This window comes from Thalassophryne amazonica, chromosome 14, assembly GCF_902500255.1.
Source record: "Thalassophryne amazonica chromosome 14, fThaAma1.1, whole genome shotgun sequence".
Taxonomy (NCBI): domain Eukaryota; kingdom Metazoa; phylum Chordata; class Actinopteri; order Batrachoidiformes; family Batrachoididae; genus Thalassophryne; species Thalassophryne amazonica.
This window is the reverse complement of record NC_047116.1, coordinates 16157282-16177810: the sequence shown is the minus strand read 5'-3', so window position 1 is coordinate 16177810 and position 20529 is coordinate 16157282. Positions and strand designations below refer to the sequence as shown.

General features: G+C 39.8%; 1 protein-coding gene across 4 annotated transcripts in view; it reads right to left on the bottom strand.

The window, feature by feature from the left end:
- Window positions 1-20529, bottom strand: part of il1rapl1a (interleukin 1 receptor accessory protein-like 1a) — a 598387-nt gene that overhangs the window by 111548 nt on the left and 466310 nt on the right. The gene's annotated exons all lie outside the window — the stretch shown is intronic.

Below are 20529 nucleotides of genomic sequence, written 5' to 3'. Positions count from 1 at the left end.
AATAAAGCCCAGACATGCCCCTCCTCCCAAATAGTAGTTGTGAAGCAAGCTAAGGCTAACAAGCTAACTTTGGTACAGGTATTTTTTAACCCATATTTTGCAGACTGGTCAGTAGTTCTTATAACAGGTTGCTTGGGTGCCAGTATTACAAATGATACCTGACATACTGCCACAGTAATTGTGGCACCATCATTGGAGCTAACATCACCATGCTATTGACACCTGCTAATTAGTGCTAATGGTGCTAACATGGAAATTAAATAATACTAAAATTTCACATAATGGAAATGTTGGAGCATAGACTTCTTAGATGGTCCATAAGTACAATTAATTGCAGAGTATGCCATCAGCACCCTCTAGCTGTCAGGATGTCACACCCTTATTTATTCACAAATCTACAGCTTAAAATGAGTATCTGAGGAACAAAATTGGGCAGAGGCTCTTGTCAACAAATTCACAAGTAAATTACTGAATTATTTAAAACAATGTTCCTCAAAGCAAAATTGGAAGGGATTTATTTGGAAGGACACATCTTCCTCTACAGTGTGTAATATCATTAAACAATTCAATTAATCTGAAAGAATTTCAATGCATAAAGGGCAAGGGTGTCAGCCTAAGATGAACAGTGGTGACCTCTGATCCCCCAGAAGACACTGCATCAAGAACAGTCATTCATCAATAGCTGATATAACTACTTGGGGAAAGAGATTACTTTGGGAAACCTTTGTCAAGATCTACAATACGGAGCTACATTTACAAATGTCACTTAAATTTTAAAGAAAAAGAACCATTGTGCTAACCTTGTCTGGAAGCGGCACTGATTTCTCTGGGATCAGCAAGATCTGGGTTAGACCATCACACAGTGGAAATATCTATTGTGGTCCGATGAATCAGTATTCCAGATATTTTTTGGAAGAAATGGACATCATGTGCTCCAGACCAACCAGACTGCTATCAGCAACAAGTCCAAAAACCAGGGTCTGTCATGGTATGGGGTTCTGTCAATGTCATTGGCAAAGAGAATGTACACTTCTGTGATGACGGCATACATGTACAAAAGTACACTGAGACTTTAGATCAACATATGCTGCCTTCAAGACAACATCTTTTCTGAGGTACACCTATGCATTTGTCAACAAGAGAATGTAAAATCACATTTTGGACACATGACAAAGGTATAGCTGTGGAAGAAGAGGGTAAGGGTGCTGGACTAAGCTGCCTACAACTTGACCTGTCCCCAACAGAGAACGTGTAAAGAATTCTGAAATGAAAAAGTGCAATGACAATGACACCAAACTCTTGCACACCATAAGATGTGTTTGCAGGAAAGATTTTTTAAAAAACTGACATGCATCATTGCTTCATATCTTCAAAGCCAAACTGTCTTAAGTGTCATAAGAAAGAATGGCGATGTTATAAAGTCATTAATATTATAGCATCCCAACTTCTTTTGGGATGTGGTGGAGGACTAAAAAGGATGAACATTAAAAAATCAAGTTGAACACTCAAAACTTGACATAATTTCAATTCACACTGTCTGCAATGAAATAAAAAAGTAAAGGTTGGAAGCACTGATTTTATTTATTTATTAATTTTGCATCTTCCATACTGTCCCAGCTTTTTTGAGTTGCAGAAAGCACTGATCACACATCAGGTGTGACAACCTCTCGTTCATTGGAACCAGAACTAAACAGATTAATTATCCATCAGCCTTTAACTCAAGTCAAAAAACATCCAAAAAATGTTCTCCAATTGGTTGCTTCAGCTTGGTTTTGTGTGATGACTTGAAACTGAAACACATTTCGGTTTCAACACATTTCAATGCATGCAAAAAGAAAAATCTTTTGTACAAGCAGTTTATAAAATTTAGAACTAAGGAGGTTGAAAGTAAATATAACATATACAAAAAAAATTCCGAACATCATGCGATCATGTAAGAAGCATTATCACTACGACTTATTCGTAAAAAATAAAACCAACATTAAAGGTACCTGGAATATATTAAACAAAATCATTAACAAGAGAAAAGCAGTTAAAAATTATCCATCTTATATTTATACAGATTCTGATAAAACCATAAAAACAATAAAGTTATTGCAGATCATTTCAATAATTATTTTGTTAACGTGGGTAAAAATTTTTATCAAATTCAATTGTATCTTGTAAAACGTGTTCTATGGATAACAGCAAATTAAATAATACTATTTTAGATTCAATGTATACTAGAGAAGTAGATGAAAATGAAATTATCAGCATTGTTCAAATTAAAGGGGAAAAATCAACTGACGGTGATAACTTTAATATGTTTTTGATTAAAAATATTATTCACTGTTATTATTAAACCTTTAACTTATATTTGCAATTTATCACTAATGAAGGAATTCCCTTCTAAAATGAAAATAGCTAAGGTGATACCTTTGTTAAAATCTGGTGACAAGCATGTCTTTTCAAACTATAGGCCCATTTCTTTATTATCACAGTTTTCTAAAATCCTGGAAAAAAATATTTGTAAAGCGGTTGAATGATTTTATATCCAAACATCATGTACTTAGTGAACAGCAGTATGGTTTTAGAAAAAAGTCGCACCACTTCTCTGGCTATAACTGATTTTGTAACAAGTTACAAATGCAATAGAGATGAAGCAAGACATTGTATGGGGTTTTCTTTGATTTACAGAAAACATTTGATACCATAGATCAGTGGTGGGCACAGATAACCAAAAAATTAACTTCGATAACAGATAATCAGATAACTGAAAAAGTTATCAGCAATAAAGCTAAAATGATAAACCACCCAAAATGCATCGGAAGTTACAGATAACCGTTAAATTCTAGTATTGTCTCCAGTACACTTGCAACTAGTACCAAGCTGATTTTGAGTTTTAACACCATGATCGCTTTTGGAAGCATCAAAAGCGACAACAGACCCAAACAATGAGTCAGCACTTCTGTCTTTGAGCGATCCTGCTCCCTGCTGGAGCTCCAGTTTACTACATGGCTTCCAGCACAGAAGCAACTGAGAGGAGCCACAAAAGCTCAACTCTCCACGCTCCAATGCTGCCGTCAGGCCAAGGTCTTGGAAAATAAAGCAGTGCTTAGTTATGGTTTGGTGTATAAATTAAATGAATACTGATTGAATAACTCCATAACTCCAATAACACCAATAACTCCAGCATTGTGATTGAGTAGAGAGCTGAGCTCTGTGGCTGCTCTCAATTGCTTCTCTGCTGAAAGCCATGTAGTAAACTTGAGTTTCCAGCAGGGGGCAGGATGCTCAAAGACAAAAGTGCTGGCTCATTGTTTGGGTCTGTCGTTGCTTTTGATGCTTCCAGAAGCGATCGTGGTGTTAAAACTCAAAATCAGCTTGTAGTAGTTGCAATTGTACTGGAGACAATACTGGAATTTATCGGTTATCTGTAACTTCCGATACATTTTTGGGTGGTTTATCGTTTTAGCTTTATCAAAGATAACTTTTCAGTTATCTGATTATTTGTTACTGAAGTTAATTTTTTGGTTATCTGTACCCACGACTGCTTGAGATACTTGAGATGCAACACAATAATTTAAATTGTTGTTGTTGTTCTTGTTGTTTTTAATTAAGTTAGTCAAAACCTATTTTATATGATGAGTAGAAATGGACTTCCAAATCAGGAGCTAATCACAAACTTTGAACTGAACCCAATAGTGATAATTGGCAAATGACATTGTATTTTTGAAGAGGTATTAAACTGAAAAGGAAAACTTGTGTCAATTCAACATGCAGATCCACCTCGGATTTGCTGTGGTGACCCCTGAGGGTAAACAAGGGAGCAGCTGAAGGGATTTACTATTAAATTTTCCGAGGACAGAAGTAGATTTAAGTTTAATGCCCCTGCTCAGTGGACACCCCACGTGCACGCATGGGCTGGACACATCCTGTCCGCCCATGGATGACCTGCACACACACACACACACACACACACACACACACACACACACACACACACACACACACACACACACACACACACACACACACACACACACACACACAAGATCTCCATCTGCTTACTGGAAACTGATGTCTTTCTGGTATGTGGGATTGTACCAGCTTTTTGTCTCTGTGATATTTAACATGGGAAGAGAGAAACCTGACAACCAAGGACTTCAGACTAGTCAACTACAGGAAGGTAGGAGAAAATACTTTTAAGACCTTTAGAAAAGAGCTGGACTATACACAGAAAAATAAATACATACATACATGTAATCCACATGTATTCTTTCAAAGTAATCCTACCCAACCTATATATATATATATATATATATATATATATATATATATATATATATATATATATATATATATATATATATATATATGAGAGAGAGAGAGAGAGAGAGAGAGAGAGAGAGAGAGAGAGAGAGAGAGCGAGAGCAAGAAAGAGCAAGGCAGCATGGAGTTTTCATGTTCTCCACGTGTTTGTGTGGGTTCCCTCTGGGTGCTCCGGCTTCCTCCCACTTCCAAAGACATGCAGGATAGGTGAACTGTAAACTTTAAGATGTCTGTAGATGGGGGTGTGAGTGTGACTCTTGAAGTAAGTAGGTATAGAAATTGAATGAAAGAAAAAAATATATGAACATAAATTATGATTATTAATATCAACAATAATAAAACTGCACATCAAACATGCTTGTTATACACTGTGAATGAATAAATAAATAGATGCTGCTGAATGTCATGAGTATTGTGGAAACCATGTGACTGATTGACTGAAGCTTTTATTACTAGACTCAACATCCATAAATATACATATAAAACAGGACAGATTAAAAACAAAGAGAATATATAAAAAAAAATCACTTACAACTGTGTGGACTCTGCTTGGCATTATGTTGTATCTGTCAGAAAACATTCACAGCTGTTATTTTTGTATGTTTATTGTCTACATCGCAAAATGTTCATAAGATATTGTTGTGGTCTGAAGGAGTTATAGGATTCTGTGAGTCTGCTTTGGAAACTGTATCATTCAACTTGTCAATGTTGCATAAAGTGTCAGCTTCACGGTGGAGTGAAACAGAGAAAGATCTTCTTCAAAAGACATGAAATTTGTCATTTCTTAAGCCGGCATCTGTGTATCTCAAGCAGACATATGATCTGGGCGGGAGGGATTAGATGAAAATCCTTCTGTGTGCACCTCCACCATAAAGCAACAGGGAAAAGTTTTACTTTGCAGTTTCTCCAACCACATCTTGATTGCTTTCATTTAACCTCACTGTGGCAAAAAACTTTTACTGTCCAAATACTTATGGATCTGACTGTATATATAAACCAGGCAGGAAGAAGTCTAAACCTTTAAAAAGCCCTGTTATGACAGTTTGAAAAGACGTAACTAAAACAAATAAATGCTTCGTGCAAGCTTGCATTTGACTGTCTGCTTTCATTTTCTGCAGAGATTTCAAATCAAATCAAATCAAATCAATTTCATTTATATAGCGCCAAATCACAACAAACAGCTGCCCCAAGGCGCTTCATATTGCAAGGCAAAGCCATACAATAATTACAGAAAAACCCCAACTGTCAAAACGACCCCCTGTGAGCAAGCACTTGGCGACAGTGGGAAGGAAAAACTCCCATTTAACAGGAAGAAACATCCAGCAGAACCAGGCTCAGGGAGGGGCAGTCTTCTGCTGGGACTGGTTGGGGCTGAGGGAGAGAACCAGGAAAAAGACATGCTGTGGAGGGGAGTAGAGATCACTAATGATTAAATGCAGAGTGGTGCATACAGAGCAAAAAGAGAAGGAAACACTCAGTGCATCATGGGAACCCCCCAGCAGTCTAAGTCTATAGCAGCATAACTAAGGGATGGTTCAGGGTCACCTGATCCAGCCCTAACTATAAGCTTTAGCAAAAAGGAAAGTTTTAAGCCTAATCTTAAAAGTAGAGAGGGTGTCTGTCTCCCTGATCCGAACTGGGAGCTGGTTCCACAGGAGAGGAGCCTGAAAGCTGAAGGCTCTGCCTCCCATTCTACTCTTACAATCCCTAGGAACTACAAGTAAGCCTGCAGTCTGAGAGCGAAGCGCTCTATTGGGGTGATATGGTACTAAGAGGTCCCTAAGATAAAATGGGCCCTGATTATTCAAAACCTTATAAGTAAGAAGAAGAATTTTAAATTCTATTCTAGAATTAACAGGAAGCCAATGAAGAGAAGCCAATATGGGTGAGATATACTCTCTCCTTCTAGTCCCTGTCAGTACTCTAGCTGCAGCATTTTGAATTAACTGAAGGCTTTTCAGGGAACTTTTAGGACAACCTGATAATAATGAATTACAATAGTCCAGCCTAGAGGAAATAAATGCATGAATTAGTTTTTCAGCATCACTCTGAGACAAGACCTTTCTAATTTTAGAGATATTGCGCAAATGCAAAAAAGCAGTCCTACATATTTGTTTAATATGCGCATTGAATGACATATCCTGATCAAAAATGACTCCAAGATTTCTCACAGTATTACTAGAGGTCAGGGTAATGCCATCTAGAGTAAGGATCTGGTTAGACACCATGTTTCTAAGATTTGTGGGGCCAAGTACAATAACTTCAGTTTTATCTGAGTTTAAAAGCAGGAAATTAGAGGTCATCCATGTCTTTATGTCTGTAAGACAATCCTGCAGTTTAGCTAATTGGTGTGTGTCCTCTGGCTTCATGGATACATAAAGCTGAGTATCATCTGCGTAACAATGAAAATTTAAGCAATGCTGTCTAATAATACTGCCTAAGGGAAGCATGTATAAAGTGAATAAAACTGGTCCTAGCACAGAACCTTGTGGAACTCCATAATTAACCTTAGTCTGTGAAGAAGATTCCCCATTTACATGAACAAATTGTAATCTATTAGATAAATATGATTCAAACCACCACAGTGCAGTGCCTTTAATACATATGGCATGGTCTAATCTCTGTAATAAAATTTTATGGTCAACAGTATCAAAAGCAGCACTGAGGTCTAACAGAACAAGCACAGAGATGAGTCCACTGTCTGAGGCCATAAGAAGATCATTTGTAACCTTCACTAATGCTGTTTCTGTACTATGATGAATTCTAAACCCTGACTGAAACTCTTCAAATAGACCATTCCTCTGCAGATGATCAGTTAGCTGTTTTACAACTACCCTTTCAAGAATGTTTGAGAGAAAAGGAAGGTTGGAGATTGGCTTATAATTAGCTAAGATAGCTGGGTCAAGTGATGGCTTTTTAAGTAATGGTTTAATTACTGCCACCTTAAAAGCCTGTGGTACACAGCCAACTAATAAAGACAGATTGATCATATTTAAGATCGAAGCATTAATTAATGGTAGGGCTTCCTTGAGCAGCCTGGTAGGAATGGGGTCTAACAGACATGTTGATGGTTTGGAGGAAGTAACTAATGAAAATAACTCAGACAGAACAATCGGAGAGAAAGAGTCTAACCAAATACCGGCATCACTGAAAGCAGCCAAAGAGAACAATATGTCTTTGGGATGGTTATGAGTAATTTTTTCTCTAATAGTTAAAATTTTATTAGCAAAGAAAGTCATGAAGTCATTACTAGTTAAAGTTAAAGGAATACTCGGCTCAATTCTCTAATAGTTAAAATTTTATTAGCAAAGAAAGTCATGAAGTCATTACTAGTTAAAGTTGAAGGAATACTCGGCTCAATAGAGCTCTGACTCTTTGTCAGCCTGGCTACAGTGCTGAAAAGAAACCTGGGGTTGTTCTTATTTTCTTCAATTAGAGATGAGTAGTAAGATGTCCTAGCTTTACGGAGGGCTTTTTTTTATAGAGCAACAGACTCTTTTTCCAGGCTAAGTGAAGATCTTCTAAATTAGTGAGACGCCATTTCCTCTCCAACTTACGGGTTATCTGCTTTAAGCTGCAAGTTTGTGAGTTATACCACGGAGTCAGGCACTTCTGATTTAAGGCTCTCTTTTTCAGAGGAGCTACAGCATCAAAAGTTGTCCTCAATAAGGATATAAAACTATTGACGAGATAATCTATTTCACTCACAGAGTTTAGGTAGCCTCTCTGCCCTGTGTTGGTATATGGCATTGGAGAACATAAAGAAGGAATCATATCCTTAAACCTAGTTACAGCGCTTTCTGAAAGACTTCTACTGTAATGAAACTTATTCCCCACTACTGGGTAGTCCATCAGAGTAAATGTAAATGTTATTAAGAAATGATCAGACAGAAGGGGGTTTTCAGGGAATACTGTTAAGTCTTCAATTTCCATACCATAAGTCAGAACAAGATCCAAGGTATGATTAAAGTGGTGGGTGGACTCATTTACATTTTGAGCAAAGCCAATCGAGTCTAACAATAGATTAAATGCAGTGTTGAGGCTGTCATTCTCAGCATCTGTGTGGATGTTAAAATCACCCACTATAATTATCTTATCTGAGCTAAGCACTAAGTCAGACAAAAGGTCCGAAAATTCACAGAGAAACTCACAGTAACGACCAGGTGGACGATAGATAATAACAAATAAAACTGGTTTTTGGGACTTCCAATTTGGATGGACAAGACTAAGAGACAAGCTTTCAAATGAATTAAAGCTCTGTCTGGGTTTTTGATTAATTAATAAGCTGGAGTGGAAGATTGCTGCTAATCCTCCGCCTCGGCCCGTGCTACGAGCATTCTGGCAGTTAGTGTGACTCGGGGGTGTTGACTCATTTAAACTAACATATTCATCCTGCTGTAACAAGGTTTCTGTAAGGCAGAATAAATCAATATGTTGATCCATTATTATATCATTTACTAACAGGGACTTAGAAGAGAGAGATCTAATGTTTAATAGACCACATTTAACTGTTTTAGTCTGTGGTGCAGTTGAAGGTGCTATATTATTTTTTCTTTTTGAATTTTTATGCTTAAATAGATTTTTACTGGTTATTGGTGGTCTGGGAGCAGGCACCGTCTCTACGGGGATGGGGTAATGAGGGGATGGCAGGGGGAGAGAAGCTGTAGAGAGGTGTGTAAGACTACAACTCTGCTTCCTGGTCCCAACCCTGGATAGTCACGGTTTGGAGGATTTAAGAAAATTGGCCAGATTTCTAGAAATGAGAGCTGCTCCATCCAAAGTGGGATGGATGCCGTCTCTCCTAACAAGACCAGGTTTTCCCCAGAAGCTTTGCCAATTATCTATGAAGCCCACCTCATTTTTTGGACACCACTCAGACAGCCAGCAATTCAAGGAGAACATGCGGCTAAACATGTCACTCCTGGTCCGATTGGGGAGAGGCCCAGAGAAAACTACAGAGTCCGACATAGTTTTTGCAAAGTTACACACCGATTCAATATTAATTTTAGTGACCTCCGATTGGCGTAACCGGGTGTCATTACTGCCGACGTGAATTACAGTCTTACCAAATTTATGCTTAGCCTTAGCCAGCAGTTTCAAATTTCCTTCAATGTCGCTTGCTCTGGCCCCCGGAAGACAACTGACTATGGTTGCTGGTGTCGCTAACTTCACATTTCTCAAAACAGAGTCGCCAATAACCAGAGTTTGATCCTCGGCGGGTGTGTCGCAGAGTGGGGAAAAACGGTTAGAAATGTGAACGGGTTGGCGGTGTACACGGGGCTTCTGTTTAGAACTACGCTTCCACCTCACAGTCACCCAGTCAGCCTGCTTTCCCGGCTGCTCTGGATCTGCCAGAGGGAAACTAACGGCGGCTAAGCTACCTTGGTCCGCACCGACTACAGGGGCCTGGCTAGCTGTAGAATTTTCCAAGGTGCGGAGCCGAGTCTCCAATTCGCCCAGCCTGGCCTCCAAAGCTACGAATAAGCTACACTTATTACAAGTACCATTACTGCTAAAGGAGGCCGAGGAATAACTAAACATTTCACATCCAGAGCAGAAAAGTGTGGGAGAGACAGGAGAAGCCGACATGCTAAATTGGCTAAGAGCTAGTAGCTGCGCTAAGCTAGCGGATTCCTAAAAACACGCAACGTGAATAATGTGTAAATAATTTAGAGGTGATTCAGCAGAGGGAGTGCTTTATTTAAGGCACGTGAAGATTACACTGTGAAACAAATCGTTATCTAGTTAACTAGATCAATCTAACTGCGCAGATTAAACAGCTAACAGATACAGCAAAACACCGCTGTGCTCCGGAACAGGAAGTGATACAATACCGCAGTGAGAGCCAACCACCAGTAGAGAGGTAGAGATTTGAAACAAAAGACTGAGCGTTGCCAGTGTTTGACATTAAACCCGGTGAGTGCACCTGCACATGTGCTTAGACCAGTGCTGGAGGTGTGACACCTAAATGACATGTTTCTCATGTTTATTTTCAAGGCCCATCCGACAATGTTACAAACATCATTCTGTCTGTAAACTTGGGCTGCCCACACGTCCAGGCAGGTTCCACTTGTTGTTGCTTTCAATGCTAACCGTAATGCCTGAGTCAGAAACCAATATTTCTCAGCAGCATTGCACCCAGTCAGTCAAGACTTCTCACGAAATGTTGGCTTCTTGGAATGCAAAAGATGGAGAACCAAACCCTACTTTTTCTGGGTCAGGTTCAAAACTTCTCAATCATCCCTTGTAACATTGATAAGGGCCAACAGTCTGGTTAGACCTGTGATTTGATCAGGTTTGATATTATCGAACAAAAGGTTTTGCACTTTGTGTGTATGACCCATTTTCTGGCATCTCTACTTCCTACTAATGGCAGTGGTTTTAAACCAAAGCCAAACACTGGCATCTTTTTGATATATTCTTAGAAAAGGTCATATCTGTACAGCATTGGACATTTTCAATTGTTTTATTGCTTACTATGGTTACCTCAGCTGTAACAAATAGACTGATACAGGTTATTATCAGATGAGCTGCTCGTTTAAGACGTGACGTGAGCATATTACGCCTGTCCTCTACTCACGTGACTGGTTTCTAGTTGTTTTAGAATTGATTTTAAGATTTGGCACCTTGCACCTCCTTACTTGTCTGAAATTTTAACTCTCCATACTTAACTTTGATGTTCAGAGGTCAAAATATAAACTCTGGGGTGATCGTGCTTTTGCAGTAGCTGGTCCCAGACTGTGGAACAAACTAGCACTTCTTATATCTAAAGGCTAAAGACTTATTTATTTAATGCCCAGTGAGGGGTGACATGTTCTGTTTTTATGTGCCATTTTAATTTTGTTGTATGTGTGTTTTATTTTTATTTTGTGAATCTGTGTTTTACTGTAAAGCACCTTGGACACCATCTGACAGCTGTAAAGTGCTTTATGAGTAAATGTTGATTGATTATTAACATGCTGCTACAGTACAATGTGTTGGTTTAGTTAGCCCAGCTAAACTAAATGTTATCTTTGTTAATCACTCAGCCACTAACTGGAATGTTAACAGTGACAATACTAAACTGATAAACTGCAAAAACACCTGAAGGTACCAATAAGTGCCAACTTTTATGATATAAAATTAGCTGTGGCTAGCTGTTGGTTGTTGCTCCACAACCCTGAAAAACAGGCCAGCAGAGATTAAATTTTAAACATAGAGATTCCAAAAAAGGATAAGCATGTCAAGATCTGATAATGGTCAAGATGGCCTTCAATGATTAAATGAACAAATGAAATTAAACAGCAGTTTACATTCTTCATACAGTTTGTCACAGTGCAGAAAGTTGAAAACAACATATAAAGAAATAAAACCACAGTTGGAAAATAATTTTAACAAACCAATTAATGGATTTACTTTGGTTTGACCTCCTGTGCCTCTATGTCCTCAAATTAATGCCTTCTTGCAATGTATTGATTTTGCTTCTTGGGATAGTGTATAAACAACAAGAACAAACTACAGTATTTAGATGATTTAAAGTTATCAGAACTAACTTTAGTGGAAGCTAATTGGCCACCTAATTGTTTACCTGAAAAGCTAATCCACTACAGAAAAAGTTAGCTTCACAAATTACCTGTTAGCTGATCTTTGCCCACCACTGGCACAGTGAAGTGATAATATGTACCCATTTCTGTCACATTTCAGCTACATTTTTATATTAAATGCTGCCGATCTGAAAGGATCAACACAAGTTAGGCAACCTGTCTTAAAAAATCTTACTATTTTATGAACTGCACAGGAAACTTCTTGTTTTCTGTGCAGGTTCATTTCCTCAAGAAACTAACCTGCAATTTAAATAGCTTGGTTTAACTCATGTTATGTCCTAAAACACTCCCATGATTAATTAAACCCCTTTACATTTACTTATTTAAACATTGAAGTTAGACAGACCCCAAATACACTTCCAAAAGGCTGTGTGATTATCAAGATAGGGCCCTCGATGTTCCAAAGAAATGACATGAATATATACAAAATCAAAAAACTTTTCTGTGCTCTGTGTACAGGTATCTGAGCAGGCAAGTCCTCTGAACACACCATGGACATTGCAGGTTTCGTTGTTGATGCTGCACTAGGTGCCGTAAAGGTTGCTACAGGTGTTTTGCCAAAAATCCCACGACCAAGATGCCGTCGTCGGTGCTCTGTTATAATTACAAACCAGTGTTGCAACTACACTCTTTGCAACCCCAGGTAACTGCAAATATTTTCAACACATTTTTCGATGTTTCATCATACAATTCAGGGCTCTCCCTAAGCAATGGAAGCATTGTTACAATCTCAGCGCCATCATGCTGAGTTTCAACTTTACGATGTTCATTTTCCACTTTCTATGGTAATTTTGCTGAAATTTATTGAAATTTGTCAGTTTGCAGCCGTGTGGATGATTTCTCTCATCTCCATTGCTTTCCTGTGTAATCTGGTAAAACAGGCTTTTCGTGCAACACTTGCATGTCCTTGGTCTGGTTCACTGTCATGCAAAAATTAAAGCGCCGTTATTGGTGGAATATCTGACATCACACAAAAGTTTAAGTGCACCATTTCTGCAGAGAAAGTTTACAAAACACCTTCAGCTGACTTCGCTGTTGTTTCTGTCTTTAATTATTATTGTTATTACTGTATTATTATTTAATTTGTGGGCAAACAAGCAGAATTTCTTTTTTCATATGACATTTATTCAAATCTCCTTTGCTTATGAAGCTGCAGGAAATGGCTTCCATTGTATTTGAATTGTATCCATAGTATTTGAAAAAGGCAAAGTGCTAGAACTTCCCCCCCCAATCTCCACTCACACCCTAGCGCCACCACGTTCTAAATTTGTGGGGAGAGCCCTGTAATATGAATACATAACAACCACCTATGTAATCATCACAAACTGTCTCTGCTGTGTGTGTTTTAGGACGTACATTGCGAGCGGTTGCTGTGCTGTTCCTTTGGACCTGACCATCCATCCTTCAGATTGCGGGGAATCAAATTTCCCAAAGACCCCAAACGTGGCAAATGGACCTGCTGGCGTCTTCACTTATGATCTGCTCAACACTTGACAAATGCTGCCACGATGAAGTTAGCGGTCATGTACAAGGTGCCTTTTGACCGAAACATGGAATCGAACACGTTTGCTGTGGGAATAGTGAACGTAAGCAGATACTGCAATCGTGATCTGTTTCTCGAGATGTCCAAAGGAATGGGTACGTTTGTCAAAGGCAAAGCAAAGGAAGGCAGCCGCGTCTGTTTAAACCAAGACTTTACCATCAATGCAATAATGTCAGATTGCTACAAAGCCACACTGAACATCAGCATCAGTGCTATAGTGACCTGAAAAAATACAAAAAAGAATTTTTGTGGTCAGATTCAGTTGATGATTCAACGACAAGAGAATCAGCTCAAGATATTATCAAAGCATTGAAATGTCAGAAAGTAAGACACTTGAAAAACTGGAATTCAATGTTGGGAGAGTGTAGTGACACGGACCCACAACAGGGGGCGTAAATGAACGGACAATGAAAGAGTCGAATATGAACACTTTACTGTTGTGAATGAGCACAACCACAATACAGAGGAATACAGAATTTTGCAAACAGTCAATCCACAAAGGTGACGTGTGGGCAGGCTCGAGGATAGAAGACGTCTGTCCTGAGAAGAACCGGAACCACACGATTTCCTCCGCCACCGAACTTGGAGAATACTGGAGCCGCCAAGTCCCGAGTCCCCAGGTGTCCACCGTCTCCGAATGTCGGATCTGGTACTGCTGGCGAGGAGCAGAAACAATAAGATGTGGGTGTGTGCACACCCAGTAGCAACAATGGTGGAGAGTCCACCTCCACCTCTCACACACACTCGTGCAGCTCCTGTCTCAAACACTTATCTGGCTGGGGTGTGAAGCGAAGCCGTCGCTGATTACGCCAATCTCCCAGATAAGGCACGCCACAGGAAAACAGCTGTAAAACGAGTTCAGACTAAGACACAGTTAGTTTTAAGGCTGAGAATATTACCTTCACAGGTCGATGATATCTCGGCAACGAGGTGGAGATGACGTCCGGTTTTTATGGAGTGGTATGATGAAGTGTAGATGGGTGACAGCTGTCATGAGATAATGAGTGACAGCTGTCACCCCCGGCTGTGTCCGTGGCGGCAGCGGCCTCTCGTGCCTGAAGCCCGCACTTCAGGCAGGGCGCCCTCTGGTGGTGGGTCAGCAGTACCTCCTCTTCTGGCGGCCCACACAACATTAAAGTAATGTTGATCTGGTGCAAAGTGATGTACAGTACAACACGAGTGCCTTTCTGCAACAATTAATCCATTTCTCATCAATTATCAAACTAATCACCAATTATTTTGGTAATCCATTAATCTTTGATACTTTTTTAACCGACATTCTCAGATTTGAGCTTCATAAATGGAAAAATTCTATTTTTACTCTTCTCTAATTGTAAATGGAATATCTTTGGGTGGTTGGTGTTTGATATTTTTCACTGTTTTATGACATTTTAAAGTAAAGTAGCCAGTGTACAGGGTCAGGTGTGCTGTGTTATGGGCAGTGGACAGGGACAAACACACACATGGACTGATACTTGGTTATGTTGTTATGTTAGGATTTTATTAGCCTTTTTTAATCTGAAGAAGAGGCAAAGCTGTGTTCAGTATATTATGTTTTTCTCCTTCCCAATGACTTTTCCTTTTTTTTTGTTACACTTTATATCCTTTATATGTTGGGGTTGTTTTGAAATTTGTGAAATAAATACTTTTGGAAGCACTTATTAATCTCTAAAGTATCTGTACTTAGTTCTCACAAATGGCTATGTCAAAGATCCCAGCATACAGATTTATAAGCAAACCCATGATTTTATCATTCAGGCGCCAAAGACAAAGACATTTCATCTGCATTGTCCCAGTTAACCCAGCTGTTAACGGGTTCCGGCCTTGGCTCAAAACCCTGACTCGGACTGACATCCACTCCAGGGAGAGTTGTAGACTCTCACTGCTTCATGCTGCAGTATCCGGGTCAAAGCACCAGCAACTTGGAACCTCAGAGCCAATATACAACTAAATTCTTCTTCATCAAACAGACTGGACATTCTCTATGCACCAGTACGTTAATGCTTCAAATACATATTCTGAATGAATTTGTGCTTCAATTTTTATTCTTTATGTTTACATTTAAATCAATACAATGCAAGACCGGCAAATTATGTCAGGAACAGCATCTGAATTGTTGCACCTGTCCTGTTTACACTGAACTGAGACCTATAGAAGACCTAGAAGATCATGACATTTGTCAACTCTAACAAGTTGACAAATGTCATGAGCATGTGACAAATATGTTAATATCCGTGACCATTGCTGAGAGTCTATTCTGACCCACAGGATCAAGTTGAGAGTGAGTTGAGACATGTGAGAGTTTACCAAGACTGATTTTGAGACCGTGTATCTCTTACCTGGTCGCACAACTTGTGCGATTGTTTGAAACAGTTCAGTACACTCACACACCTGTTGGAGACCGATGGGGAGTGATGAAGAGTGATGGCATCCAAGAGGGATCTTTTTTCCGACCATGGAGGCTCCATTGTGACCAGCCTGCAACCCCAGTGGGAGTCAGTGAGAGTGACGGCAAGCAAAGGCCATTTGTCAATCGCAACTCGGTCGTGGAGTCGGTATAAACGGGGTGTTAACAACATGCGTTGTTGTAGCACGAGAGCCAATAAAATAAGAAAGATTTATTCCTGATATAACCTGAAACATGTTAAGTTGTGGTGCTTTTCTAGATCGTGTCAGTGTGTGTCTAATGTAACACAGCATTTTGTGTGATTCCATTCTTGTCCATATTGTTATGTGTGGGCCGCTGAAGAGGAGGTACTGCTGGCCCACCACCACCAGAGGGCGTCGCCACCTGGTGAGAGCAGCCAAGGTGACAGCTGTCACCCATTATGGGACACAGCTGTTTCAACTCAGCACCAGGGTATATCAGGAGGACGGCGTCTCCACCTCAGTGCCGAGATATCGTCTACGACTGAGGTAGTAATCTCCGCATGCACATTTAGTGTAAACTGACTAATCATTTGTAAAGCCTTTTCAGGAGTGTTGACTACTAGGAGCTTATTGCTTGGATAAGTACTCACCTTCCTGTTGTACATTGACAAGAGGTGGAGGCGGCTTCTCCCCTCTCCATTATCGGGTGCTCGCATCCCACCTGTGTGTGTGCTCTCTCCTGCCAGCAGTACCGGATCCGACGAGCGGAGGCAGTGGCCACCTGGGAATTCGGGACTTGGCGGTTCCAGCATCTCCAGGGTTCGGTGGCAGAGGAGATCTGGGTGGTTCCGGTTCTACTGAGACGGGCGTCTCCTACCTTCGAGCCTGCCCACACGACACCAGCGGATTCGGCCCCAAATTGTGATTGTTGTAATTATTGTGCTTGTTTCACAATAGTAAAACTTGTTATTTATCTTCCTCCATTGTCCGTTCATTGCGCCCCTGTTGTGGGTCCGTGTTCCTACACTTCCACAACACATATCTTAAAGGGATTTGCCTCCATAAAGAGAGTGCCTTATCTGGTAATTTTCGTTTTGTTTTGTTTAAAGATTTGAGCCAAATAAACTACAAAAAAAGAGTGATTATGTGATTACGCCTGCTTGCTTGTCATTTTTTTCTGTAGTATGCAGATGCAAAATGTCAAGTAGTGATTTACGCTTTATCCTGATGAATATTGTGTTACGCTGTCTCAATGCAACAAGGTTCCGAACTCATGTTAACATAGAAGCTTTGGTACTTTTCTACAAGAAAAAGTACCAAAGGTTTCACCCAGATGATTCAGGATGGAGTTGGTACGTATTGACCATGTTTTTCTACCACGATCCAATCTACGTCATTTAATGCTGAGTACTGGAAGACAATGGGACCAATCCTCCACATTCTTTAAGTATTATTGTCACACATTATTCACAATGTTCACAGTAAAGCCATTTAAATCTGATCAACAGCTCCACACACTCACACACTCATCTTCATTCGCTTATCCAAAATCGGGTGGTGATGGGCGGGGCCTATCCCAGCAGTTACAGGGTGTGAGGCAGGGTACACCCTGGACAGGATGCCAGTCTGTCACAGGGCTACACACAGACAAACACATTCACACGTGCACACACACCTACAGACAATTTAAAGTTTATAATTCTGATTAACAGCTAGTTCTCTTTAAATAAAATGAACTCCTGATCAACCCATATATAGACACAGAGGTGGAGCATGGGCAAGACTGGCATGAACTGGCCATGGTGAATAAAGCCAAGACACACCCCTCCTCTTGACTAGTAGTTACCAAGCAAGCTAAGGCTAACAGGCTAACTTTGTTTCAGGTATTTTATTAACCCATACAGACTGGTCAATGGATCTTATAACAGGTGGCTTGGGTGCCACTATTACAAATGATACCTGACATACTGCCACAGAAATTGTGGCACCATCATTGGAGCTAACATCACCATGCTATTGATACCCGCTAATTGCTGCTAATGGTGCTAACATGGAAATTAAATAACACAAAAATTTCACATAATGGAAATGCTGTAGCACAGGCTTCTTAGATGATCCATCAGTACAATTAATTGCAGAGTATGCAATATTATCGCAGATGTTTTCAATGAACTGCTCAGAAAGAACAAACAGCTCATGGCCAGCATGTGGCAGTCTGCACCAAATATATTAAAGCTATGCACTCAGCACCCACTAGCTGTCAGTTAAAGCAATGTCACACCCTAATTATTCATAATATTTATGGCTTAAAATACCTTTAAACAAGTCTTTGAGTAGCAAAGATGGACAGAGGATGTCTAGTTTGTCAACAATTGCATGACAAAACTGTTGAATCATTTAAAACAATGTTCCTCGAAGAAAGATTGGAAGGGATTTGCATATATGAGGTCTGTTAGAAAAGTATCCGACCTTTTTATTTTTTTAAAAACCTGATGGATTTGAATCACGTGTGCTTGCATGATCCAACCTTGAACCTTCGTGCGCATGCGTGATTTTTTTCACGCCTGTCGGCTGCGTCATTTGCTTGTAAGCAGCCGTGGTGTGAGGATGGGTGTAGTCTCTCGTCATTTTGTCTTTGCAAGGAAATGGCGGAACGACTGGAGCAGCGCGACTGCATCAGATTTTGCCAGAAACTGGGCGACAGCCAGGTGGAAACCATTCGGATTATTCAGATCCTATGGGCATCACCCAGATTAAAGAGTGGTACAACTGGTTTAAAGACGGCCGCACAATGGTGGAGAGCGTGCCGCGCTCCGGGTGGCCATCAACATGCTGAAATGACCAGAACATTTCCAAAGTGAACGCTGTGGTGATGTGGGACTGTCGTGTGACTATCCGGTCCCAAAATTTGATGCAGTCGTGCTGATCCAGTCGTTCCGCCATTTCCTTGCAAAGAAAAAAAGACGAGAGACTCCACCCATCCTCACACAAAGGCTGCTTACAAACAAATGACGCAACCGACAGGCGTGAAAAAAATCACGCATGCGCACGAAGGTTCAAGGTGGCTCATGCAAGCACACATGATTCAAATCCATGAGGTTTTTGAAAAAAATAAAAAGGTCGGATACTTTTCTAACAGACCTCGTATCTCCCCGTACAGTGTGTAATATCATTAAACAATTCAATGAATCTGAAGGAATTTCAATGCATAAAGGGCAAGGGTGCCAGACTAAGCTGAACAGTCATGATTTCTGATCTCTCAGATGACACTGCATCAAGACCACTTATTCATCAATAGCTGATATAACTACATGAGCAAAGAAATTACTTTGGGAAACCTTTGACAAGTGTTATAATATGGAGTTACATTTGCAAATGTCACTTAAATTTAAAGAAAAAGAACCATTGTGCTGACCTTGTCCAGAAGCGGTATCTCTGGGCTCAGTGGAATCAGGGTTGGACCATCATACAGTGGAAATGTCTACTGTGGTCATGAATCAGTATTAAAGATTTTGGAAGACCGGTCATGTTGTAGGCAGGCTTGTCCAATATCCTTACCCTCTGTTTCTATATCCATGACTTTGTAATGTGTCCAGAATGTGATTTTGCAATACTGTTGAAAAGGACCAGCCAGACTGCAATTAGCAACAAGTCCAAAAACCAGGATCGGTCATGGTATGGGGTTCTGTTAATGACCTTGGCAAACCTAATTTACACTTCTGTGATTATGGCATAAATGTAGAAATGTACACTGAGATTTTAGATCAACATATGCTGCCTTCAAGACAACATATTTTCTGGGGGACGTCTATGCATTTTTCAACAATATTGCAAAATCACATTCTGGACACATTACAAAGTCATCGATATAGAAACAGAGGGTAAGGATATTGGACGAGCCTGCCTACAACATGACCGGTCCCCAACAAAGAATGTGCAAAGAATTTTGAAACCACAAATGCAACAACAACACCGAACTCTTGCACACCATAAGAGGAAGAATGAGATAAAACATCACCTGACATGCTTCGTTGCTTCATGGCCTCAATGCCAAAACATATTTTAAATGTTGTCAGAAGAAATGACAACATTACAAAGTCATTAATATATCATCCAAACTTCTTTTGGCATGTGGTGCAGGACTGAAATGGAGGAATGGATGAAAATTAACAAATCAAGTTGACCAAAGAAAACATGAAATGTCTGCAATGAAATAAAAGTTAAATGTTCGTAGAACTGTTTTTATTTAATAATTTAACATTTTCTGTACTGTCCCAACATTTTCTAATTTGGAGTTGCAGAAAGCACTGATTAAATATCAGCTGTGGTCAACCTTTCATTCATTCTATTATACAACTAAACAGACTAATTGCCCATCATCCTTTTGCTCCGGTAAACAAACATTCAAAAATGTTCACTAACTGGTTGCTGCAACAACAATGTCACTTCTTGCTTCATGAAATGTTCCGCGGGTTTTCACTCTGTACACTGATGACTATAAAAATCATTTAAGAATATTAACTGTGATGACTTGAAACTCAAACATATTTGACAGAATAATAAGTCAAAGCCTGCGTGTAAGATGTATTTTGATTAAATACCAACTTTCAAGAGCACAGCTCATAAAGGTGAGCCTGCAAAGTCGTCAATTACAGAACATTTAAGTAAAATGGTAAAAGAAATTAGACTCATGAAACACTTTCAAATTTTCAACTTTTTGAA